A 24,335-nucleotide genomic window follows, 5' to 3' on the forward strand; every position below is an offset into this window, starting at 1 on the left:
TCTCATGTAATTCTTATAATAGTCATACAACCACTACGAGCTCAGTGGTTTTATTTTTTCCTCTTGAGAGTGGGAACTCAGGCACAGAGAGGTTAGGTAACATGTTCAAAGACACACAGCAAATAAATGGTATAGCAGGAATATGAACCCAGGTGATGTGATTCTAGAACCCCTGATATTAATATGAAATACAGCTATTTTTATTACCAGTGTCATTTTTCTTCTTTAGGTCTTTCAAGCTCTAAAATCTGCTGGTATTTTAAGCACTGTGGTCACTTGAATGTCTGATTATTTGGAGCTCACTTACCTTGAAAGTACTGATGACTACAAAGTTAAAGGAAACAAGGACTGAGTAGAAGAAGGTGGTTTGAGGATTTTTACATTGGCAGAGCAAACACATTGTTTTTAATTCAAATGAATATTTTGTTGTTTTCTTTTCAGGGGGAGTGGCTTTCTGAGAAGATCAGGTGGGAGCAGCAGACCGCCAAAGCCCTCCAAGCAGTCACTCCAAAGCCACTGCTGCTCAAGCGTTATGATTCTGGGAGCAGATCTCTCCACACAACTCCTGCACCAGCCAACATGAGTATCGTAGAAAAAGAGGATGCAGTGTTGCCAGTTTATAATTTTGAAAATAAAAACAAAATTTAGGATATGTATAATTGGAGTAATTTTGTCCCAGTTGAACAGGTAATGTGAGTGTTTTAATAATTTTGTTTTTAAATATGCATCCAATTTAAAAAATTGTTCTCCTATTTATTTATTCACTGGAAAGATATAATGTGTGCCCCATGCTTGAAGCATTTTCGTGGCCACTGGACTATTTAAACCCATAATTTCATATTTTCATCAATCTTCCTATTTTACTTAAAGACAAAACTAGTAAAAAATGAGTTTTGGTTACTTAATTCTTCTAAAATCTGGATCATTTGGAGAATTGTTACATAACAGAACTACATGGTTTTAGAAGCTATAGCATATCATACTTTTCATCTCATTTTTAACAAGGAATGGCTTTTTGAGACTGAAATTTTGTATTTCTTCTCCCTTGTAGGAAGGTCAACTAACTCTGAAAGCTTTGTTCTGTCCCTGACACATTTCATATTATATTGTCTCATTTACTTTACACAGATATTTTTTATGATATGCATTAACTTATAGGTGAGTCAACTGAGGATCAATGAGATGAAAAAATTATATAAGAAGCAAAAGGGAGACAATCAAATTCAGCTTTTTGTTTTTTTCCCTATAACAATATTGATAATACATAACTACATAATGATAAATTATAAAAAGCCGCATTTCTTAAATTAAGCTTTTAAAATATCATTAGGTGTTATATGTGGATTTAATTCAATACTATTCACTTTCTCACAGTCAACCCATAATTTATGCAGTTTTGATGTCACAAAAAAAACTGAACTTCACCCAACTTATTTTTTTTTTAAATGAGGAGTTTAAATTGTAACAAAGATAAAATACAAATGCACTAATTTGTGTGCTATAAACAAGCAATAAGGTAAGTTTTAATTTGATTTTTTTATCAACTCTGTTTGAGAAAAGCCATGAATAATTTATATAGAAAACAAACTCTCAGGTTAATAGGATACCAGCCATGTGACTTGACTAATAACGTTACAATACTCTCAGCTGCATTGTTATAACACTGTTGTCACTAGGACAATTGATTAATATTTATTCAATGCTCTACACTCTGAAAATAAGAAAAAAAGCAGCATTAAAAAGTAATCATTACTTGACTCTTGTATTTTACTAGGACTTGTGTCTCTGATTTAGAGATCCAATATTATAGCTTTCATAATTTACAAAAGTGGATGTCTTACAGAAGATGTGGCATATATATACAATGGAATATTACTCAGCTATAAAAAGGGATGAGATGGAGCTATATGTAATCAGGTGGATAGAACTACAATCTGTCATACAGAGTGAAGTAAGTCAGAAAGAGAAAGACAAATATTGTATGCTAACTCACATATACGGAATCTAAAAATGGTACTGATGAACTCAGTGACAAGAACAGGGAAGCAGATACAGAGAATGGACTGGAGAACTCGAGGTATGGGAGGGGGCGGGGGGTGAAGGGGAAACTGAGACGAAGCGAGAGAGTAGCACAGACATATATATACTACCAACTGTAAAATAGTCAGTGGGAAGTTGTTGTACAACAAAGGGAGTCCAACTCGAGGATGGAAGATGCCTTAGAGGACTGGGGCAGGGAGGGTGGGGGGGAATCGAGGGGGGGGCGTCAAGGAAGGGAGGGAATATGGGGATATGTGTATAAAAACAGTTGATTGAACCTGGTGTACCCCCAAAAAAATAAAATAAAAAAAAAAAAAAAAAAAAAAGTGGTTGTCTTTCCAAAGGTGGATTACGTCTACAATAGAAGTCTATAGGGCAAGATCTATTAAATCCTTAAGACATAGACAGATGGTAAAGTGTAAATTAAGGTTCAGCAAATTGCAGGAAAACTCACAATTACCTTCAGTAATTGGTAGAGTTTAAATAATCTAACTAAAATGTGTAAAATAACACAATCACTGCCAGATTCCCCCCACTCACCCAAAAAGGAAAAGTCTTACAAGTATCTCACAGCTGAAATTCTCCCTAAAAAATTAACGGCAGTGTTTTTCTTCAAAAAGTGACAAAAATAGTTTGGATTTTATTTTGTCTACTTTCCTTTCTGCTGCTCACATTCTAATAGATAGTTTAATGAGCAGTGAAATGGTCAAAAGAAGAATATTCCTGTTTAAAAAAGGTTGATGCAATCTAGATACTGGCTATTCAAATCCTGAAAAATCAAGTAATTGCTGCAATTGTACTTTAAAGTATATATAATAACTGCTTCAATCTCTATACAAATATTGGTGGTTTGCAGTGCTGACTACACACAGAATTAAATCACATGATTGGATGAGCATATTTTTCAAAAATGGATGAGGAATTTAAATCTAGGGTGAGCAGTCCATGACTGTGATTTCATTCTTCTGCCTTTATTCAGTAATTCAACAGTTTCTAAGCAAATAATAGCTAATATATATTAGTGTTTACTGAGTGTTAGTACTTTATATAGGTTATGTCTTTTAATTCTCAGAAAAGAAAATTCTATGATGAGGGTATTCCTCTTTTCCAGAAGAAGAGCTGTGGCTTCAGAGGTAAGTGACTTGCTCAAGTTCCATCCCCCTATTCTGGCCTAAGTAGTGACATGCAAAGATAAAGGACATAAACTGAAGACAAAAGAAGGAACCAGCTTCAAAAGATATACATAAAACAGTAACTATTTTAAAGCCTTTAGGCTCCTATAAATAAAATCATCTGATATACAGCCCTCCCCTACATAGTCAAGGTGGAAAAGTGTTGCTTTTCCTTCCTCACTGACATAAAGACTCCTCTCATTGCCATTTTGTTATTCTTGTCATTTTCAAGATTGTCTTGATACTATTGGGGTGGAGGATGGGAAGGAAGGAAGGAAGGAAAGAAAGGGAGGGAGGGAGGCAGGGAGGGAGGGAAGAAAGAAAGAAATGAGAAAAAAGAAAAGGAAGGTTAAAAAAAGATTTAAACAGAATGAAAGCTCTTAGAAAAGGAGAACTTATATATTTATGACACAATCATTATTTTTAAATAATTACGAAATAAAATCTCATACCACATTTTCATGCAGCTTTAAAGCCAAAATTTCAATGATCTGTTTTCTACAGGGAGATGTATTGAGAGAAAAAAAGTATCATTCTAAATTGCCCTTAAAATCTTTAAAACGTGTGACATCTAAAGAAACCTGAAACAATCCTAAAATAAAGAAACAGATGCAAAATAGTTTTAAATGTTTTCCAAATGTTATTTTATCCACCATGTTAGTTAAGGTAGCATTGATTATGTACAGAGAAGAGTTGTATTCTAAGGACATTTGTGAACATTATATCCCATTATATAATTAATATGTATAGGATGTTTTTATCCACCACCAAATAGTACTTGTTACAGTTTTATTTCATTAAATAATGATAAGTATATTACACTGTATCTTTATTTTTACTGAACATATTTTGTTATACCTATGATTTATAGACATTGAGATTTTAGTCCAAAATACATGGCAAAAATACCAAATTATTCCCTTGCAAAACAATCCACCTAAACCAATCTATCTCATGTTGTGATTTCCAGGTTCACTTACAAGTAAAAGATACAGTAAATAAAGTGAATTATATCTCAATAAAACTCTTCTTAAAATGAAAAAAAAAAGTTAATTATATTAAAGGTGAAGTGAAAATACCTCAGGTAGTGGAATCACACAAACCTGGATAGGAATCCTAGCCTCAGGACATAAACTGTATGTTCTTGGCAAGTTGTTTAACCTCTCTGACCTTCACGTGTCTCCTGGGGGAATTACAACACCTACTTTGAAGAATTATAGAGAAGAAGAATGAGAGTCTCTCTATAAAAGTACAACAGAATTTCTGCCCAAAGATTTCAGTCAATAAACGGTAGTTACGATGAATAATTGACTTCATTTCTTTTATAAAGCACAGATTTCTGCCTACTGTATCCCTTACCCTAATTAAGTTTCTTAAATTACAGAAAATCTTTTTTCAAAAATTCCCTAATATATTCTGAATTAAAATGATGACCAAGTGAAACCACCTTTTTTCAAGATAAACTCATAACCTCCATGTCAAATTTTAAAGCTGAACACTAATGCAGATCCAAGTTTAACTGAAAAATGAGTCACTAAAAGGAATGAAACAATAAAATTTCAACATAATTTGAATTAATTTATACCTGAGAAGGCTCATGTGTAAATTAAGAAGGCAGCTGGAAGCATATAGAAGCATAATGAAGCAAAACAAATTCTGGTTGTTTCCGTACTGCAGCTACATTTAGATAAAAGGGTTAAAGGACCCCAAACCTCTCATTCAGTCTTCATAAAAGACAAATTGTATGATTTTCTAGATAACTCACTTTAGAAACTAATTACAGGGGGTGGGGTGTGTGTGTGTGTGGTGTATGATTTCTATATATATAATAGCTTTGTCTCCTTGGATTTCAAGGGCTTTGAGGGCAATGACATTGTTTATGTGCCTGTACTATGGCCTCCATCACTATCTAGCACAACGTTGAAAAATCAGTAGTCATTCCATTAGTATTTGTTGATCAATTTGTAATTAAGCTAAGTCCTTTTAAAGGTCTGAAATAACTCTGAACACACAGCGAACACTCTCTCATTGATATTCTTGAATATATTACTTATTTCCTTCTCCTGCCTCTGATTCAGCCTTCAGTGCATTTTATCAAGAAGGTCCATTACTGACTAATATGAGCTTAATTTCCTTTCCCTTCGATGGCTCATAGAGGCATCAATGGGCATTGAAATGATAACAGAGACCATATTTAATGTTTGGCACCTGTGCCAAACACACTGCATATTATTTTCTCTCTCATCTTCAGGTTGAAAGTAGTATCTGGCTCACCAAGACTTGGTAACTCGCTCAAAGTCACAGTCTGGTGGATTCAACCAATCCACTTCACTTGAGCATCAGTGTAGAATATTTTGATCATGAATATACATCATCTCTGGCTGAGTCTCACATCCAAACCTGTTGATTAATTTTTGCTGAGGGGACTTTGACTTTTTGAATTTGTGCCTATGAATATTGTCTCTGTGGGATACTTTACATGTGGTTAATACAATTTATGATATGATGAGATAAATGAATTGCATGTTGAAAGTAACATTTGGAGGAGGGAGAGAAGAAGGCAGTGGAGTAGGTTGATATTTTGGATTCATGACCTTTGTCAGACGTTAAGACAAAGAGTTAGTGAATTTCCAACCATGACTTTGACATTTTTGCTATTTTATATCATTGACTGATGCCAAGTTCATCAAATCCTTTTCAGCAAAATAGTATGTAGTAATGAAGTGTGCTTAATGTTTGCTATTTTTTATCTAAAAAATTTATGAATCAGTGAGTCAAAGCAAAAGGGCAGAAAAGTACCTGTCTTTTTCTCTGCATGTGACTTTGGGGGCAAACAGAGCTGGTCATAAATGGGTTGTGGAAAAATGCGGTACACATTGGAAAAGATGGATGCAAATGGTCAGTATACTTTGGATTAAAATACATACTAAATTTCCATATTATTCCCCTCTTCCTTTGCCGTTAATAAAAAACACATTGTGTAACTGAGATGCTGAAAAAACAAGCAGGTATTTCTTTCCCAGCATAGATCACATTGGTATAATCAAATTATTGTTGACTACCCTAATGTTTGCTCATTGAGAAGGAAGTTAACCAACTTCTAAATAGATATGTGTTAGAATAGCTAACAAAGAACATCATTGTTGGTATTAAGTCAGTTGTGGAAAAGTAATCAGTGGTTTCCTTCTTTAAGAATCAAGTACATTTTAATAGCTTAATTAACTTTTAATTCAAGGCTATACCTGTACAACTGGTTTTCAACAAAATATTAAAATGATATCTCTTCTGTGTGATCCTGATGTTTAAAAGAGAAAGCAACATCATTTTGGTAACTGATGGTATTCTAGACCAAAAACTTAAATTTTTATTTAATTCTTATGTTCATTTGACCTGCCCATCCTATGACTGTCCAGGGTCGTTATCACTTTAGGGGTTACCTTACAATTTATGGACTTTTTTCTGTTCCTACAGAGTGCCAAGTATAAAGACCAGAGTAAGTAACTCTAGTATTAACTGAACAACGTTTCTGTAATATATTTGAACGTACTCTATATATAATAAACTGTTGAGTATAAGTAATTCTGTATTCATCTCCACTCCTTCATGATTCAGCCACTCATGTGATCTAATTTATGACATGAACCAGATTATCTGGACCAGACATTTAAAGTAGCTAATGTTTGGGACTTCCTAGGTGGTGCAGTGGTTAAGAATCTGCCTGCCAATGTAGGGGACACAAGTTCAATTCCTGCTCCAGGAAGATCCCACATGCCAAGGAACAGCTAAGCCCGTGCGCCACAACTATTGAGCCTGCACTCTGGAGTCCATAAGCCACAACTATTGAGCCCAAGTGCTGCAACCACTGAAGCCGTGCTCTGCAACAAGAGATGACACTGCAACGAGGAGCCCACACACCACAATGAAGGGTAGCCCCCGATCGCCGCAACTAGAGAAAGACCATGTGCAGCAACAAAGACCCAACACAGCCAATAAATAAATACATAAAATAAATAAATAAATTTATAAAGTAGCTAATGTTTTATGCAGGAAATCTATTCTCAATTCTGAGTATCTAAGGAAAACAATATATTGGACTTTATGCTGAGATGCTTATTTGAGTATTAAATACAGAAGCAATTTTGTGATCCTACTATTCCTAAAGGACTCTTTTCCCTAAAGAATACCCTCAAATGGGGACTTAATTTTAGGACTAAAGATTTCATTGTCTTCTTTTTTCTAAGGTTTTGTGATCCTCATCACTATTGTTGACTTGTTCTGAAAAGAACTCAATAATATCATTTAAAAGAATACTATAATCTAATATTTACATTTAATAATAAATGTCAAAAATTTGAATATGAATTTTAAAATAGCAATCTGCTTTTTTATGTCTGTAATGAGAGAATAGTGCAAATTTGCTTCGACAACTCAGGGAAGACATATTTGTTTACTCACCCAAACCACACAAAAGCCATGTTGGTTTTTGAATAGTAGATTTGGTCCCAAATCTGTCACTGACAGTGAGCTCAGAGGACACCAGAAATATGCAGTAACCACTGTCTGTGATTATTGACTTGAAGAAAAGTTAGAGAAAATTTTAAGGAGAGTAAAAAAGATATATTTTGCAGTTTATAATTTATATAATACATTCTTGGGTATTTTCTCCATTAAAAATTTAATAAAAAGCCACAGCACTTTATAAGGTGATGATTATTAACTAAGCCCTTTTAATTCTCATGTCAGTGAAGTATACCTTTTTTCATGTAACTGATGAAACTGATGTCTAGGGCTGATAAACTTCATTCTAGGTTTACATGTGTATTACTAAATAGTTGTATAATTATTTGCTAAGGTACAATGAATGGAGCAAAGATCTAAACATTCAATCCCAGTTCAGTTACTGTTATGTAACAGGTCAGTTTACAGAAAAGACAATGAAGAACAAGGAATAAGTAAAATTTGAAATTGTACTAGCTTCCACATTAATCAAACATTATATTTAACTCGGTATAGCTGAGAATACCTAAAAAGCAATGCACTCAACATATTAATATATACAACACAGTGCTACATACAGCACACAAACAGTATAGTACAACTGAGAAACCCTAAAAAGTAATACAAAAGTAATACATTATTTATCAGCAGTTTTACTCTGGCTTTGCAATTTTATTAATGCAGGTTAGAACTATAAAACTCTTCCAAATATATTGCCCATTCTGCATTTTCATTATTTGCTTCACAGCTTTCTTTTTACTCCAAATTCAAGGCCTTTGATTAGTTTTCTTCTGCAATAAAAGATACTTCACAAGGTTATAGAGGAAGACTGCACTGAACCAAACATGCATGGCTAAAAAATACATTTATGATGGATGAAAAGGTGTTGAGGAAGACATGACCATCTCTGAAGTAGTACAGAGTGTTCTTGAAGCTCTGCAAGAACCAGACCTGTCTACAACACTGCAAAATTTAGGATTCTAAGTGCTTCCAAAACTGAGTCCCCACAAAACAGAGCTCCCGTGTCAAGTTTATGGTTAACCTTTCTATATAAAATGTTATTCCCTTTCTTGTCTAACACTTGTTCCCCTCAAGATTCAGAAGAATCAAAGAAAAGGGGGGACTGAAACTGAGCAGGATCCTGTGTGGCCCTCCCAGGTACAAAAGTCTTTTCATGCCCCCTCTTTCTTGTTTGTAGGAAAAAGGCTTCAGCCTCCTAGACCTTCCCCGAGTTCCAAAGGGCAGATTCAAACACTTACTAATTAGGGAAGGAAGGGAACACAGAAGCAAAGGAGGAGCAGTCAAAAAAACAATAATGCAGAGATAAAGCAGGCTCCTGGTTTTTCACAAGAGATATTCATAAAGGTATATCTCTGAGTTCTTCTATAGGAACTAAGGCCCCCACCCAGGTGGAAGAGGTCACTTCAGGCTGAGCACAAGCACCTGGACCCCAGACTGGTTGGAACCAGAAAGCTGATGATGAGGTTCCCGGAACACTACCCAGTTACCTCACCAGCAACCAATCAGAGGAGGGTTACACACCCTGTAGACAACCACCCCCCTGCCACCAAATTTTGCGTATAAAAACTCTTCCCCCAAAACTATCAAGCACAAGTTGCCCATTTTCCTTGCTCGGCCCTGCAATAAACCTTTCTTTGCTCCAAACTCTGATGAATCCATTTGTTTGGCGTCATTGTGCATGGGACACACAAACTTGCATTCAGCAACACTCCTTGGAAATGTTATGGATATCCCGTGGAGTTTTCAAGGATAAATAGGGAGTCACATTTTAGTACCATCAAGGGTGAGAACCCTTAGATAAAAATATAATACCAAGCAATTGAGTGGATGTTACAAACTGGATGAACCTAGAAAACAATATGTTAAGTAGAAGTCAGTCACAAAAATCCACAAATTACGTGATTCTATTCATATGAAAATCTAGAATAGGGAAATCTCTATAGAGGCAGAAAGTAGATTAATGGTTGCTTAGGATCGGTTGGGGGGGCAGTTTGAGGAGGTAATAGTTAAAGGGTTCAAGATTTCTTTTTTGATGATAAAAATGTTCTAAAGTTGACTCTGGTAATAGTTGTACATATCTGTGAATAAACTAAAAGCTACTAAATTGTATACTTTAAATGAGTGAAATGTACAGTATGTGAATTTTATCCCCCCAAAACTATTTTTAAAAAGTAAAATGCAAATATTCCATTTACTAGAATATGCAAGTATTCTATTCAATACAAGTCAAGGTACGTGACCTTGTGTTCTCATGGACATTTCTTATTGTCACTACAGATTACCTTTGAAACTACTGCTATGTCAGAGCAGTAATTCACTTAAATACTGAATTATAACTCTTGTGGTATTTGTGGCAATTAAGAACAATATTCTTGTTAAATAATTCTATGTTCTATCTGAATAACTTTGAGGTTGAGCTCAAAAAAAAAAAAAAAGTTGTTGACAGAATCAAGAGCCCAGGATACATCAAAGTCAGGAGATAGTTTGAATATCTGATGTATTTATAGATCACATTTTCATAAAGTAACCTATAAGGGCTAAACAACGTTACCTTTGTATACTAATTTGAGGACATCCAGAAAATCTCCCCCTCTTCTGCCAACACATACACACACACACACACACACATACACACAATTTCTTCTAGTACATTAGAATCCCACCATAAGCCCAAGACAAAAGACTAAATCATAGATCATGCGACAGTTAAGAGTAAGAGCTCTAGAATGGGACAATCCCTCGGTTGGAACTCCTATTTACCCTAGTGGCCTTGGGCAAAGCCATCAATTCTCAAGGCCTCTGATTCCTTATCTGTAAAATGAAGATCCTAACAGTCACTGACTTCTTTTAAGAGATAAATGAGATAACACCAGGAAATAGGTTAGCCAGTGCTGGACACATACGCAAGAAATATTAGCTGTTATTAATGGCAAACTAACAAAAATTACTTACAGGGCTCAAAAATAATCAAGCTGGCCTACATTTTAAGGTGGATGTTCCACCCATTTTGGCAGGTTATCTTGGTATTTGCATAGCCCCTTGGGGCAGCCGGGCAGCTGGCTGGCCCTTTGGAATCCTGGTCCCTTGAGATCCCCTGGTTTCTTCTGCCAACACTCAGCTCCCATTCCCTCCAGCTGGGCGAGGTCCCTGCTTGCACCCTCCCTGTGTTAACAGAATTCCTAGAAACACCTCTCTTAGCTGAACCAGCTACCCTCATCCTGTCCTACCCCAGTTCTCTCAGAAATGGTCTTGAACTGTGAGCAACTCTTCTGTCCTCCTCTGGACGGGAGGCATCACATCAATCTCCCTAACACAAACCAATTTAGCTCCTCACTGAACTCCCAGAACCACCAGAAACGTGTGTTTAATCTGAACTCGAAGTAAGCCCTGACAATCAAGTCTTTGTTTTAAAGGGCTGTATCCTATTAAAATAATTCCTCATGCCTTAGAAATTTTTCATACAATAAAAGAAGACTAGAAGGAAATTTGCCAAAATGCATATTGTAGCACCATCCAGGTGGTAGAGTCAGGGGCTCTATGTTTCTTTACATTGTTTTGTACTTTCTAAAATTTCCACAGTGAAAACGGAACTTGGAAACCAGAAAAAAAAATTTTTACAACATATCTTGACTAGGGCGGTGGGGACAGTATGGAAAAACAGTGTGTAAGTAAAGTCGTATTTTATGAGACTTAGTTTTGAAGTGGTGAACAGGGGGCATTGAGCACAGAATGCAGAGCAGAATCCTTGAGAGAAAAAAGGAGAAAATGGTGTGTGGGGAAGCATGAGAGGTGGGCAAACTGAAGCTGTTTCATGGGCTCACCAAAGGGCAGGGTAGGCCTAGATTTTCAGGTACATTAAAAATCACCACTCGATTCATTGGTGAAAAATTCATCATTTGTTGGTCAACGAAAACAATCAATCATTTGAATCAAAATGGCAAATGCAAAAAGGTTGTAGATATAGGGTGTAGGGTTAAGGGTGTCATTTTGTGATCCTGAATTCCAGGAGGCCAGCTAAAAATGGAGACAGAAGATTTAGAGAGCACTAAAACAGGGTCATGTAAAAGTGGACTTTTTCATATTTAAGAATCTGTGAGTTAGTCTCCACGGGTGTCATATGGGCCTGCTCCAGATTTCAGACTGTCTCCACTTAAATCCAGGCCCAGTTAGTTATAAGCTGTGAGACCATGGGGAAATTGTTAAACATCATCTTTAAAATGGGGATAATGATATGAGCTAGTTCTTAGAATTGTTAGAAAGATTCAGTGAAATAATGCATGGTCAGGGTTTAGCACTCATTAAAAATTAGGCATAATGAAGAAAATGATTATGATGATGAAGAGCTTATATGAAATAAGTAAAACTTAGATCATATGAGAGTTGAAGTCATACCAAGGGCTCCTATTTTCCAATTAGTCAAAGGAAGGAAATGATCAACATGTATATTTTAAAAAGGAATGACACTGTTTAAAGACACTTTTTCTCAGTAAGAGTCTTCCCTGAGGAACCTAAGATTGGTTGCGTAAGAGTACCCTATTTTGTTTAATGACCAAAACTGTTTGTTCCTGGCTAATTAAACTCACTTAAATTTAGCCTTATAAACAGAAAGAATAAATACCTGCAAAAACAGTTTAAACCAGTGATCCATATATTGTAAATTTTATTATTCAAATTTCAGCATTTACTTCAAATACATTTTAAAAACCATTTAAACCCTACTGACAAATGAGTCATATTAGCCAACCAACAGACATCTCAAGAGTACTGAAGGCAAGTTTTATTCAACTTCTGTTTCAGTATTCTCAAGACTAATATACATAAACGTGGCAAATGCACATTTAATTATTTTATAACATTTCATGGAAATCTGCTTTAGGCGCATAAAAGTACTGTTTGCATTTTCTTTACTGTGGCACTCCAATGTAATAAGCACTCAGTGGCACTGGCATGCTTTCTTAAATTAAATAGCTTTAAAAGCTACGCTATGAAATGATGAGGAAAACATTCTGAAAGAGGAAGAGCAGATGTTTTGGGACACAGAACACAGACAAAATGAGCCAACAACATGAGGAGACTCAGGTGCTTACTGAGAAACAAAGAAAAGGAAATTGTCTTTTCTTTCCTACTAATCTGTTTTTTTCTTTCCTGTTTTTCTCATGAAGAAAAAAACTAAAATTTCCTACTTATCATGTCACTGAATTTGCTCAATAAGATATTAGCCATTACCTGGATTTGGTTAGAAATTAACACACCAAAGGTACTATATGGCTTTGGATAGTCTATAAATTTAAAAAAATATATATTTCATAGCATCAGCAAAAACAGTAGATTCAGTGTGTCATTTATTCAGTCAATAGCTACAGGTATGACCCTTAGGATCTAAAGATGGATGAAATAAATCAAATGAGTGCCAGTGACACTGAGAATCTTCTAGGAGACAGAAAAATATCACACAGACATGGGTTAAAATTCAACTGCATTTCTTATCTATGTGACCTTGAGCAAGTTAATTCTTCTAATGGTCAGATTCCTCAACTATAAAAGAGGCTAAATACCTATATTACTGGATAGTTATAAAGAAAAAAATGTTTGTCTATATCAGGAACGTAGCATGCTGCCTGGAACTTCATAAATTTGTGTTGACCTCTAATCACCACAAATTACTAGGATTTATGATTTAATTCAAGCTGAGAAAAATACTCAGCCTCAAAAGTAATAGGCAACTTGATCTCAAATTACACAATTTGCAGGAGATATTTAATTTCCTGTCTATATTTGTCCTATAATCATGTAACTGAACAGAGAACATTCACTGCAGCCCTAATAATCTGCATTTCCTCCTCTGATTAACAAAGTAAATAGAGCTAATTCTAGTGAGGTAGAGCTACAAACTGTCTTCTGTTATCCATTCTCCTTTTCCTTTTCATCAAAAGAATCTTCAAATGTTTGTTGGGCACATGTTTATTTTTAACAAAGGCACATTTCACCCTGATAGCAAAGTATGACCAAATAACTAAGTTCTGGTCAATAGGATTGAGAATAAGAGGTATGTTTGGTCAGAGGGTAGAATCATGCCCTTCTCCTGCTCTTTCCTCTTCCCGCTCTCCAGGATGTATGTGTGACGAGACAGTGGGAGGTGGAGCAGCCATCTTGGACATAAAATGGAAGTTGCATGTTGAGGCTGGCAGGGCAAAAATAGAGAGGGCATCTGTGTCCTTGGTGATGATGGAGCACTATGCCAAACTAGGATTGGCATAAATTTGCTGTTATTTCAGGTTTTTTCATCATTCTCCCATGGGTCTAGTCAAAATTAAATACACCTAAGAAAAACTCTGCTCTCAAAACTCACAGAATAATTGGATTTGTTTTCCTTCCACAGTTAATAATGGAAAAGAAAAAGAAAAAATGTTAGTACATATGTAATCCTAACAAATTACTTCAGCTGCCCAGAAGTGAGTGATTGGTCTAAAATAGATAGGAGTATAATTAAAGTTGATAGTTAAAATGAGAAATAAATAGTTTATAGGTACTTACTGACATACACATTTGCTCAAAGTATTTATTACTTCTTTCTGAAGCATTTTTCATCTTGTTAATATCCTCTAGGGATTGATGAATCTGCTTGTCTTTAACTTATGTTAAATGGAATTTTACTTTTAAAACAATTAAAAAGGAATTTTAGATGACATTTCTAATTATCAGACAGACCCGCGTTTTGTTTTTTTTTTTTTAACTTGAAGAGCTACTTTAGTGGACTGAGCAGTAATGCCCATGATTTTCATAGAAAATGTATGTTTTTTTCTCCCTCACATCAGGCAATGTCCCTCACCCTATGAGTTCAATCACTATCACTTTATCAGAGTACACACACAATTGTTTGCTGAGAAGTTTACTTACTCAGTTTAGTCAATATGCAATGCATTGACTACATGTTGATTTGGACTGAATGCTCTGCTAATTAAATATAATCTTGAAAACAACAGAATTCCAGTCTTTCCAAATGTGCTTATTTCCCTCCAAAATGCAATGCCCTTGTTGCTCTAATGTTGCACCTTTGACACCTGCTGCTGCTTCATCCACAACCCCATTTTCTTAGCTACAACCCTCATCACTTTTCATCTAAACCAGGCAAATTCCATTTTGAAGGACAAAGAGCCCCTCCTTACTCCTAGTTCTGATAAAAAGATTCTTAAGAAACCATAATTAATTGGTCTTCTCCAGAAAGAGAGGCTAGAGATGTGATTCTGCTTTTAAAAGTGTAAAAAAGGACTTCCTAGATGGTGCAGTGGTAAAGAATCCACCTGCCAATGCAGGGGACACGGGTTCGAGCCCTGCCCTGGGAAGATTCCACATGCCACGGAGCAACTAAGCCCGTGCGCCACAACTATTGAGCCTGTGCTCTGGAGCCCGTGAGCCACAACTACTGAGCCCGTGTGCTGCAACTATTGAAGCCCACACGCCTAGGGCCCGTGCTCCACAACAAGAGAAGCCACTACAATGAGGAGCCAGCGCACCACAATGAAGAGTAGCCCCCGCTCTCAGCAACTAGAGAAAGCCCGTGTGCAGCAACGAAGACCCAGCACAGCCAATAAATAAATAAAATAAATAAATTTATAAAAAAAAAAAAAGTGTAAAAAAAAAAAAAAGAGGAGAAATATGTGTATGTATTTCTGCAGCTCTTAAGATGACATGGGTTCCACTAGCCTTCCAGTTGCTTTTATGAGGAAGAGCCCTAATCCTGGTGCTCTTTTAGCACAGTGAAAGGTCTGGGGGCTGGAAGCCACTCTGCAAAAGACTGAACTGTCAGTATGTTAACCAAAGTATAATCAAGTTAAGAGTAAAATGTGGCATCTGAAAGATCTTTTCACAAATGACAGAAATGGTTTTGATTAAAAGCAAATGCAATATTGTATTATTATTTTGTAAATCAAAGCAGATTTAGTGCACAAAAATTAAAAGATGGACACATTCCTAAAGGTCTCTAAAACAAAATTATATAGAATTTCTGGGGAAAAATAATATCTGTTTAATATTTTGTTCTAAAACATTTTATTTTTCAGCCTTAGACCCAATTAATCATTTTGAATATTTTCCCCAAAGAGCTATGCCTCACCTCTAGCAGGTTCTGGGGTTGAAATTACAGGTGCCATGAGGATAAAGGAGGAGGCATATAACAAGGGGTTGGGGACTATAGTTGAATCTTCTAGAAACTTGACTTTAGATATTTTCTGGAAAAAAAATCCAATAGCTTCTACACTGCAAAATTCTACAGAAGCACATAATTTAATAGGTTCTGTCCAGCATGCCCACAATTTACTAACTAAACTTTAAGCCCCTGTTTTAACCCACATAGAGAATTTAGTATAATAAGTCCTTATTGAATCCCTTGAAGAAATGAACTCAGAGAAATTACAGGGTTTTTGAAAGTTAAAAACAAAGTCAGGGATGCAGCTGGTGTCCTATCACTGATTCTCAAATTTTAGCATCAGAATCACTTGGACGGTGGGTGATAAAACAGGTTGTTGGACTGCAATCCACACATTTCTGATTCACTAGGTCTGGGGCACGGCCCAAGAGTTTACATTTCTAACGAGTTCCCAGATGATGCTGCTGCTGCTGGTCTAGGGACCACACTTTGAGAACCACTGTCCTACACTGAGGAAGAACATAAGGACGCTAAAGAGAGAGCCAATATTCACCTCTAGGAGGGCACAGGCACAGGTGGTGTCACACTAAGCACCTGAGAAAAAGCTAGAAGACATGGTTCCTTAATCGACTGTGTAAACTCACTGTATCAAAGAAAGCTACAACTGAGGACAGGAACTGTGGGAAGTGGAGAGAAAGAGAAGAGAGGCAGAGGGATGTGTTTGAGGGGAAAGACCAAAGACCAGTGGACATCAGCAAATGCATGAAGATAGCAACTACACTTATGCTTTGAACAAATATTGAATGAGCATGTACTCTGTGACCCCCAAATTGGGTTGGGGGTTAGGGACTCATCTGTGTCCCATCAAAACAGAAAATGTTCCTGCTTTCTTGAACACTGTGGCTAGCAGAAATAATAAATACACAAATAAATATAAAACACATAACATATATCTATAATATATAAGTGCTAGGGAGAAGAAGAACAGGGCAGGATAGGTTGAATTTAAGTGTTCATTTTTCACACAGGTGATGTGGGAAGGATGCCCACCAGATATCAGACATAAGAGCTGCCGCAAGAAGCAGACAATTCCAACCGGTAACTTTAGCAATTACTTGTCCTCCAGATGCCAAGATTAGTACAAAGAACTCCAGATAGTGAGGGTGTAGAGTTCATGAGAGCCCTTCAGCTTAGAGGTCTACTATATTCATATATTCACAGATCTCATTTAGGTAGGTCTGGGAGAGAAGAGAAAGTATTTATTGGTTTTGTGGTTGGACAGCTTTACAGATTCTGAACTCTATTCCATCCTCAGATGTGCTATGGAGGATCAGGCTTAGGAAAGAGGTTTGCATTTCATATTTCAGGTCTCAAATGAAATTTTTTCAACACGCAATGATCATGATCAGAAAACAGTAATGCTATTTGACTTACAGCTCTAATTATAGCAACACTTTCTTCTTTCACTTTTGGGATGGCAGAAAACAGTCAGGACTTAGGTCAGTCAATACTTCTGAAAGAATCTAGCACAGATGGCTCAATGAGGAGGAAAATTCTATGAATTCTAAGGTAACTTCTTGGTTATTTTTCATCCTATAGTATAGAGACAGAAGGACAGAGGATTCCCTCCCAGGCAGAGTCCTAGACTTTCTAAATTTATAAATGCTTACATCATGAAATACAAATTGTCATGTATCTTACCCAAATAAGTCTAGTATGCTCTAAACATACCGAAAAAGCTGCTGGGCGGCAGGGGGGAAGGAAAGAAAAAAACCCAAAACAAAGACTGAAAAAAGTCTCAAACACTCCAGTACCTCTTTCCACGTGCTCCTTATGTGGACACTCATTTGCATATTTGAATTGCGTTTCCCTCCACTTTGAGAATTCTCCTGAACTCAAACAGTGAAATACACTGTTTGTATATTATTATTATTTAATCTCTTAGTTTTCTGCATTCTCATGAGGTCACTTCCTAGACTCCTTTCTAGTTTCCTCTTTAAATCACAGCTGCATCAAGCTGACTGCTACACTCAAAAGCATAGGACTTATGAAAAAAGTGATTGGACATTCCCAATCCACTGATGGCTGAAAATACTTTCTGAATTATCAGATCTTTTTTAAAAAGCCCATGGTATATTGAATTACATAGACATGCCTTCTCTGGACTGCTTTTTAAGCTTTGAAAACATCAAAATCATGACATGACATGAGAAGAATCCTATTTTGACAAAATGAAAGACACAAAAAATTCTTCTACTCAGAAAAAAAGGAATGTAATGGAGAAAATAAACACAAAAATAGAATTGGCTGAAAACCAGCAACCACAAGAAAAGAAGTACTGCAGGAAATGGAACTAATCAGTTACTATAGTGAAGATTTTTTTTCCCAGACTTTCTTGGGACGAGAAAAAGAAATTGTAAATTAACATAGAAACTAAGAGTTTGGACAAAGCTACATTTGTAATCTTAAAGAATTCCATGTGAATATTTTTTGAAAGGACAACAGAGTTTTTATTTAGTGGAATTTCCAAATTTAATCTCCTTGAGAGTCTTCTGATAGCTTAGTGAAACTCTAGTTAGAAGGGTTGGAGCTTTTAAGGAGTGAGGTCTTTATAATTATGCCATGACATCCTTTCTAAAGACATAACTATCATTGTCCCTAACTCAAGTCACTTCAAGGGTCTCTCCATTCAGGAACAGACTTGTTTTGGCCGAACGCCCCTGAGTTCAGCAGTAGTCATTGCCTATACGTTAGCCTTCCTTGAATTAAGTCATTCCCTTACTGACAAATTCTGTAATAATAAAGTTGCTCCTTCAGGTTATTCTCTCATCATAGCTTACTCATATCATTTGGTTATTTTGGTATATAATATGCCAATTGTTTTTTTTAACTGTTTTATGCCTAAGAAATGCCATTTCTAAATGTGGATATAGAAAATTGATCTCTGTATGTGTTAAAATAGATTTAGAAATAATTGTCATTTATTTGCTAGGGGTTTGTGGAAAACCATTGTCATCAAACCTGCCAAATAGTCTGTGATTCTAAGTTTTTAAAAAAAATTATTAGCTAATTTACTTAACAAAGTCATTCACAAAAAGTGTGACAGCCACCAGGCATATCTGCAGAGACGGCAGATTCAGGACTATAATGGGTGGAAAATAATCTTTGTGTAATCTCCACTATCATAACTGAATTTAGTGTGTGGTGTCAAGAAAAAATGGTGCCCAGAAACTCAGACCTTGTCCTGACATCCTGGGCTGTTACAATCACAAAATTTAAAAAATATACACATTAGAAACCATATGATTTAACTCCACTTGATTTATATATAAGAAAACCCAGGTTTCAAGAGTCAAAATTCTTTACTCAAGGTCACAGAGCTGCTTAGCAGAAGAGGCAAGAATTGGACCCAGGTCTCTGGATGCCAAGGGACATTGATGGTCAATAATTATCATGGGGTAAGACAGCTCCAGTCAGTTACAGAAAAACACAACAGGTAACGAATTGAAAAAAACTAATACGGACCTTTTCTCACACCCTGTTTTAATCCACAGAAGCCTATTCATTCATAAATTAGTGAAGGTTTGAGACATTCTAGTCACCATTTCACAACATTCAGGCAATAGAGGTAAAGATTGAAAACAGTCAGGATTCTGATAAAAAGGATTCTGAATCAAAGTATTTTGTGGAATTTTGTTTTTACTCATTTTCTTTGCATTTCACAAATATAAGAATGAAAGTTTATAAATGTGTTCTTTCTGCAGGATGCTCTGCTAAGTGCATTACATATATTACCTCATTTATTTCCTTTGATTATTAATAAGTCAATTTTTAATCTAAATTTTTTGAGCCTATTAACATAGCAATTGTCATATAGCCAGTAAGTGCTGGAACCAGCATTTGAGCCCAGATGATTCCACAGTCTTTATTTGTATCCAATGAATTAAATTGCTTTACTCTTAAAAGTTATCCCCCAATCCTGCCTACCTCCTTATCATTTTCTAATAAAATATATTTCTTTTAAACAGTTAGACTAAAGAAGCTGCTTGTGCCCATGGAAAAAATTATATTCCTAAAATTAGATAGAAACAAACATTAAAACTGATTCTAAATAGGAATAAATAAGATAACCAGGATGTTCAATTGAAAATCTTTATGTATCGAGCATCTAAAATGCCTTCTCTGGGTTTCCATGCCAACCTTTCTAGAATGCTAAAATAAGCTGTGTAACAACATTTACTCACACCACATTTTGTAGGCTTTTGATACACTAAACTTTTTTTAATAAGCCCAATTAAATTTTGAATAATTAGCACATGGGAGAAGTAATGCTGGCACAAGTCATTGGTGAGGCAAGCAATGTAGCTTTTGTTTTTCTAAATGAGAAGCCTTAAAAAACAGATTTGAAGGGGACTTTTTATTTCCGTTAACTTTCTTATTATGTATATCCATAGTTAGTCACAGCTTTTCAAAATAGAGTTTTATAAAAGTTATGCTTAAAATATAAACAGCTCTAAGCGTTTAACACTGAATCTGGAGAAGACAAATCTGGAGATCTAGGGCACTTCCACCTTTGATTCAGACCACCTGACAAAAGAAAAATAAATCAATAAAAAACCACATGGAGCTGAACAGGTCTCCTGATTCCTCTCATGCATGTTTGAAGAGATTTCTTTTTATTTACCAAGCTCCTTAAGGACAAATATATTGTGGTTTGACTGACTGTCAAGCATGATAGGGACCTCCAATGGGGAAGAAGAAGGGACTCCTGAAGGTCAAGAGGGGAGAGAAGGGGGACCTGGCAGGTAGGTTCAGCCTTCAACATGCAGAAGGCCCAGGTGATGGCAGCCCGGACAGGGTGATTAGAAAGGGGATGCTCAGGACAGCAATAGAGAAAGGCACAGAAGGCACTGGGAATAACAATGACCCAGCAATAGCAAACGAGAGTGACAGTGAGAGTAATTAACACTTAACGAGTACGAAAATTGTATCGGGCAGGGTGCAAGGTTTCAGAAAGATAGGAATGACAAGGCATATACGGTCTCTGCCTCAAGGAACTTAGAATCTAATTAGTAAGAAAAACAAACGTTGAATAAGGAATGGGAATAAAGTGAAAATGTCATGATAGATCAGATTTGGAGTGTTATTGGAGGGCATAGCCAAGACATCTAGCCCAGAGGAGCGAAGACTCGACTGAGAAACTGATGACTAAGCATGTACGCCAAAAGGGAAAATGGAGAATAAAGGGAGAGGAGGTGACAAGAGATGTGGCTGAAAACCACTTATGGGTGCTAATTTAAGGTGAATGCAAATATCAAAATTTAGTTTGTGCCTTACCAGGCTATGCAGAAGCACTTAATATGTCATAGCTAATGACCAGATTCAGGCAACCACGGATAAACAAGAAAAGACAACTGTAAATTCATGAGAGTCATGGCCACTCTTATTTCATCGTCCATAACTATGGACTGCACTGAACTGATGCCTCATTGATCTACTGGTCTATTTCCTGTCCATAAGTTATAATATGCTTGAATAGAATATTTTTTATTTCTGAGACGGTAGCATCAACTGTTACTTTCTCCAAATGAGGAAGATGTAAGATCTGACCAAATGTAAATAGACAAAAACAAACTTCCACATAAGAACTTTCTAAAAGATCCTAATTAATGACCCTGCTAATGACAATTTCCTGGATTGAGGTCACAGGCCATAGCCCTCTCCCTGGAAGAGACCTACAGCTGCAAGCCTCTTACACAAGTTAACAACTTTGAAACTTCTTTTATGTATTGATTTGAACCCTCAATCAGTGATTCCAAGTCATAAAATAGTTATGATAGTCAAAGCACTTTCAAGTGATTTTGAAAAGTATTTGTCACAAATATTTCTTGAAACATCATAGAAGATGGGGCAATATTTTCCTAAATCTGAGTTTTTAGATTCATCAACCCACTTCAGTGACATAATTTTAGTATCATTTCTAGTCACCTGCAACACTTCTTCTAGCTCACTTTTCTTCCTTTGCTTTTACAGTTCAAAACACTGTCTTACAGTGAAGTTCATCATTTTTGCCTTGGCGGTGTCTACAATGCTGTGGCGTCTGCCCTGACTCAGAAGTGCATGGCCATGCCCTTCTGTTCTGATTAGCCCTTGATGTCTAAGTTACTCTCTTTTCTTAATATGTTCTTTCATATCACAGATGAGATTCAGTTAGTGAGACAAAAGGAGCCCCATCCTTTGTACCAGAGCACCGGTAGAAACGATGCTGAAATGAGCTGTCTGGTTTTATACCAAGTGTGAGGACTAGTTTGCCACCGTTTAGCTACTTCTCTAAAGATGAGTGGACAAACTCACCTCATCTGAATTATATTTATGAAGACAACATTTTCCTAACGCCAACTCTAAACATATGGTCGGTCAAAAGATTTTTAAGTGTGATTTATGATTTTATTTATATGAAGTCTTGTAACGCTGAACAACTGAACTACATTATCAAATATTTAATCTCTGATTTATTGAAAGAAATAATATCAGGGGGTGCTGGTACTTATGAAAACAATACTTATTGAATTTAGCATGTGAAGCTTCTCCTTTAAAATATGCTATAGAATGGAATATGTGAAGCTTAAACTATTGATCTCAAAACCCCAATTTCTTGGCTTATCGGGTCAGATGGACCATAATTGTGCTTCTAATGCTATCTTTACAAAAGGCACAGAGTCCCAGCTGAGAGAGTTCTAATACGGCAAAGTCTCTTTCCTGTTCTAAGAAGTTAGAAGGGAGCGATATGCATCCTTACAGCTTAAGCAGCTTTAAAAACAATTTTTTTAAAGAAGCTTAAAGAGTTTACAAGAAGCTAGGAGGAAGCATTGACAGAGAGATGAAGGTGGGAAGAAAAGGTTATGATCCATCCAGACATCCTTTATCCCTGAAGAATAAATTGTGGCTTCCTATTAATGATAAAAAAGGGACGGGGCGGTGGCAGGGGGACTTGACAGGTGCTGCCACAAAAAGTCTTTTAAAAGCCATCAGCTGATGCATTTTAAAATTCTTAATAGATGAGGACAAACCATTCAGCAAATTGCACACTGTATTTAGGTGCATCACATGAACACGCTGTACAGCTCATGGATGCACCTCGAAGGCTGTTCAAGTCACTACCTCAAAAAGAAAGGGCGAGCCTGTGCCTGCCGTATTCCCTTCTAGCACATTTCCTGGCTCACAACAGCAACTGTTTAATCAATAAATAATTTACTAGTGTCCATTTACACAGGCTAGAAGTAAGGTTAGTGTGACAATACTAAAATAGGAAATTATAAAAAGCTCTAAACTTGACTTTGTTGGCAGATTGACATAATAAGGGATTTTCAAAAAAAAGGTGCCATGCATTATTTTTCATCGCACTGACATTAATAAACACGATTGCAACCAGACAGTGTTGACAAGATACTGTCACATATCCCAACATGCAGTCAGCATGAGCAGTTTTGTCCAAAGGTTTCTGTGTGATATGGGCCAGGTTCAAAATAAACCCAATGACACACAATGTAATTTAACACTATGAGTCTGATAGCTAGTGGGAAGCTGCTGCATAACACAGGGAGATCAATTTGATGATGGGTGATGACTTAGAGGGCTGGGATAGGGAGGGTGGGAAGGAGTCGCGGGAGGGAGGGGATACAGGGATATGTGTATAAATACCGCTGATTCACTTTGTTGTACAGCAAAAACCGGCACAACAGTGTAAAGCAACTATATTCCAATAAAGAGCTTAAAAAAAATAAAACTGTGAGTCTGAAAAATGTAATAGGGAGTAAGGCAAACAATACTGCTAAAAACTATCCTATGAACTATAACTTCTGGAGAAATAAATGGCTTTATGAAAGGGAAAAGATTTTGCCTTGTTAAAGAATGATTCCCAGAAGGCCTTAGATTGTCTGAAGAATTTTCCCTTAAATACACACCCTTATAATTGGAAGTTAGGTCTTCATCCCCAAATTAAGAAAACAAAGCAAAATAAAATAATACTTCTGCTGGAAAGACTGAGCCCTGGCGACATTTTTTTTTTTTGCACAGAGAAATAAAATTTGTGTAGGTGAAGGCTGCTGCTTCATTATTAGTCATTATCAGTCATTATTAGAGTTTTCTCCATGTCCTTTAGAATGTTAATTATATTCACACACACAAAAATATGCATTTCAAACTGTTCCTACTAACTTTAAAGAGAAATTGTAAGAAAAAAGTAACCCGTATGGAAAAAGCATGCTCTTATTAGAGCATATGGGTTTTTAGCTCTTTATACATATACATATTAAGAAATGAATCATTGAATGTCTTACAGGGAAGCCTGGCCTTAGTAATCTCCTGATCTATTTATCATCAGCAGATGTTCACTCTGGGTGCAACCTGAGTGATTACTCCCAGAAAGCTCATAATTGCTGTAATTAGGGTCACATGAC

General features: G+C 36.2%; 1 protein-coding gene across 4 annotated transcripts in view; it reads right to left on the reverse strand.

Moving 5' to 3' along the window:
• MAP2 (microtubule associated protein 2) overlaps positions 1-24,335 on the reverse strand; it is a 278,408-nt gene that overhangs the window by 171,848 nt on the left and 82,225 nt on the right. The window lies entirely within an intron of this gene.

This window comes from Hippopotamus amphibius, chromosome 8, assembly GCF_030028045.1.
Source record: "Hippopotamus amphibius kiboko isolate mHipAmp2 chromosome 8, mHipAmp2.hap2, whole genome shotgun sequence".
NCBI classification, from domain to species: Eukaryota; Metazoa; Chordata; class Mammalia; order Artiodactyla; family Hippopotamidae; genus Hippopotamus; species Hippopotamus amphibius.